This window comes from Arachis stenosperma, chromosome 2, assembly GCF_014773155.1.
Source record: "Arachis stenosperma cultivar V10309 chromosome 2, arast.V10309.gnm1.PFL2, whole genome shotgun sequence".
In the NCBI taxonomy this organism is placed as follows: domain Eukaryota; kingdom Viridiplantae; phylum Streptophyta; class Magnoliopsida; order Fabales; family Fabaceae; genus Arachis; species Arachis stenosperma.
This window is the reverse complement of record NC_080378.1, coordinates 42780931-42784947: the sequence shown is the minus strand read 5'-3', so window position 1 is coordinate 42784947 and position 4017 is coordinate 42780931.

The window sequence follows — 4017 nt, the reverse complement described above, 5'->3', positions numbered from 1 at the left end:
GACTATTATATATTGCTGGAAAGCCCTGGATGTCTACTTTCCAACGCCGTTGAGAGCGCGCCAATTGGACTCCTGTAGCTCCAGAAAATCCATTTCGAGTGCAGGGAGGTCAGGATCCAACAGCATCAGCAGTCCTGTTTCAGCCTAAGTCAGATTTTTGCTCAGCTCCCTCAATTTCAGCCAGAAAATACCTGAAATCACAGAAAAATACACACACTCATAGTAAAGTCCAGAAATATAATTTTTGCTTAAAAACTAATAATATTTAACTAAAAACTAATTAAAACATGCTAAAATCTACATGAAATTACCCCCAAAAAGCGTATAAAATATCCGCTCATCACAACACCAAACTTAAACTGTTGCTTGTCCTCAAGCAACTAGATAAATAAAATAGGTTTTAACAGAAATTAAGAAGTAATAATATTTTAGAGTTTTAACATGAAGCTCATATTCTTATTAGATGAGCGGGGCTTGTAGCTTTTTGTTTCTGAACAGTTTTGGCATCCCCCTGTATCTTTAAATTTTCAGAATAATTGGCATCCTTAGGAACTCAGAATTTAGATAGTATTATTGACTCTCCTAGTGTAGTATGTTGATTCTTGAACACAGTTATTTTATGAGTCTTGGCTGTGGCCCTAAGCACTTTGTTTTCCAGTATTACCACCAGATACATAAATGCCACAGACACATAACTGGGTGAACCTTTTCAGATTGTGACTTAGCTTTGCTAAAGTCCCCAGTCAGAGGTGTCCAGAGCTCTTAAGCACACTCTGTTTGTCTTGGATCACGACTTTAACCACTCAGTCTCAAGTTTGTAACTTGGACCTGCATGCCACAAGCACATGGTTAGGGACAGCTTGGTTTAGCCGCTTAGGCCTGGATTTTATTTCCTTGGGCCCTCCTCTCCATTGATGCTCAAAGCCTTGGATCCTTTTTACCCTTGCCTTTTGGTTTTAAGGGCTGCTTGGCTTTTATTCCTTTTGATTGTAAATATTTTTTTTATTTTTTTTATTTTTTGAACTGCTTTTTCTTGCTTCAAGAATCAATTTCATGATTTTTCAGATCATCAATAATATTTTTCGTGTTCCTCATCCTTTCAGGAGCCAATATTCATCAAATTCAAGGTACAATTTATGCACTGTTCAAGCATTCATTCAGAGAACAAAAAGTATTGCCACCACATATAATTAATTATAGTCTTTATTACTAAGAACTCATAAATATAGATTACTTCTTTATTCTAAAAAAAAAATTCTACTACTTTATTTATGCCTGATGATGATGAGAAAAATAACTTATAGCTTTAATTGGAAATAAAATCAAAATAGACATACTAATTACTACTACTACTATATATCTCCTAAGGTAAATTTCTAAAATAATACTATCACAGAGTTAAAGCTGGAATTAGAACTTAACAACCTGTATTTTGGGAAGTGGATGTTCCTCTAGTCTGTGGGGTGCCTTCAAGAATTAATTTCTGACACTTCAGCTCCCTTAAGTTCACATCCTTGCTCTTCCTGTTCTCTTAGGTGCCATGATCTTAATGAGTTTTAGCTCAGTGATCATGGCAAATCACACCAAACTTAGAGGTTTGCTTGTCCTCAAGCAAAATGAAGGACAGAAGATGAATAGAGGGAAAGGCAATTTCGAAATCAAAAGATATGATGGGTTGAAAAAGATTTGAAAAAGAAATTAGAAAGATTTGAAAAAGAATTGGATTGGAAAAAGATTTGTGTTTATAAATTAAGATACATTTGATACTTTTTAGAAATTAGGATTTTTAGAAAACCAATTTGATTTTGAAGGATGACATTTTGAAACATGTTTATGCAAGAAATCATGAATTGAAACATAAAAATTTAGAAAAATTGTAAAGAAAAACGAATTTTACCTCCTCCCCACCATCCTGGCGTTAAACGCCCACATGGTGCATGTTTTGGGCGTTTAACGCCCACATGTTGCTTCTCCTGGGCGTTCAACGCCCATTTGGTGCTTCTTTCTGGCGTTGAACGCCAGGAAGTCCTTTATCACTGGGCGTTTTCCTGAACGCCCAGGATGCTAGCAGACTGGCGTTAAACGCCCAGAAGGTGCATCTTTCTGGCGTTTAACGCCCATATGGCTACCCTTACTGGCGTTAAACGCCCAGTGGGAGCTTCTTTTGGGCGTTTAACGCCCAAAGTATTTCTCACTGGCTTTTTCATGCCAGTGAGCTTCCAAATTTCCCTGTAACTCTGTGACTTCAATCAATTGCTATTTCACCTTTGAAGATACTTGACATATACCTGAAACAAAATTAATTAATTAATGAATACGAATAAAATTAAATTTTGTGATTGGCTGGGTTGCCTCCCAGCAAGCGCTTCTTTAATGTCAATAGCTGGACTATTACTGAGTTTTAATCAAGTCTCAGTTTTGAGCATTCTTGCTCAAAATTGCCTTCAAGATAATGTTTGACTCTTTGTCCATTAACAATGAACTTTTGTTAGAGTCACTATCCTGAAGTTCTATGTATCCATAAGGTGATACGCTTGTAATTACATATGGACCTCTCCACCGGGATTTTAATTTCCCAGGGAATAATTTGAGCCTTGAATTAAATAACAGAACTTTCTGTCCTGGCTCAAAGACTCTGGATGACAATTTCTTATCATGCCATCTTTTTGCTTTCTCTTTGTAAATTTTTGCATTTTCGAAAGCATTGAGTCTAAATTCCTCTAGCTCATTTAACTGGAGCAATCGTCTTTCTCCAGCTAACTTGGCATCAAGGTTCAGGAATCTGGTTGCCCAGTAGGCCTTGTGTTCCAGTTCCACTGGCAAGTGACACGCCTTTCCATACACAAGCTGGTATGGAGAGGTCCCTATAGGGGTCTTAAATGCTGTTCTGTATGCCCACAGAGCATCATCCAAGCTTCTTGCCCAATCCTTTCTACGGTTAATTACAGTCCGTTCCAGGATTCTTTTGAGTTCTCTATTTGAGACTTCAGCTTGCCCATTAGTTTGTGGATGATATGGAGTAGCTACCCTGTGGTTGACTCCATAACGTACCAGAGCAGCATAAAGCTGTTTATTACAGAAATGAGTGCCCCCATCACTGATTAGCACTCTAGGGACACCAAATCTGCTGAAGATATGTTTCTGGAGGAATTTCAACACTGTTTTAGTGTCATTAGTGGGTGTTGCAATAGCCTCCACCCATTTGGATACATAATCCACTGCCACCAGAATATAAGTGTTTGAGTATGATGGTGGGAAAGGTCCCATGAAGTCAATGCCCCATACGTCAAACAACTCAATCTCCAAGATTCCTTGTTGAGGCATGGCATAACTGTGAGGTAGGTTGCCTGATCTTTGGCAACTGTCACAATTAAGCACAAATGCTCGGGAATCTTTATAGAGAGTGGGCCAGTAGAAGCCACTTTGGAGGACCCTTGTGGCTGTTCGCTCACTTCCAAAATGTCCTCCATACTGTGATCCATGGCAATGCCAAAGGATCTTCTGTGCTTCCTCTTTAGGCACACATCTACGGATTACTCCGTCTGCACATCTCTTGAAGAGATATGGTTCATCCCAAAGATAGTACTTTGCATCTGTGATTAATTTCTTTGATTGCACCCTACTGTACTCTTTGGGTATGAATCTCACTGCCTTGTAGTTTGCAATGTCTGCAAACCATGGCACTTCCTGGATGGCGAACAGTTGCTCATCCGGAAAGGTTTCAGAGATCTCAGTGAGAGGGAGGGACGCCCCTTCCATCTTATGTTCTTGATGTTCATCATGTTTTTCAAAGTGTTCTTGGTGTTCATCTTGACATTCATAGCATTCTTGCATGCATTCATGGTTTTGATCTAAAAATTTCATGCATTAAGTATTTTTGTTGTTTTTCTCTCTCATAATAAAAAAATTCAAAAATTCAAAAAAAATATCTTTTCCTTATTTCCCTCCAAATTTTCGAAATTTTGGGTTGACTTGGTCAAAAATTTTTAAAATTAGTTGTTTCTTACAAGTCAAGTC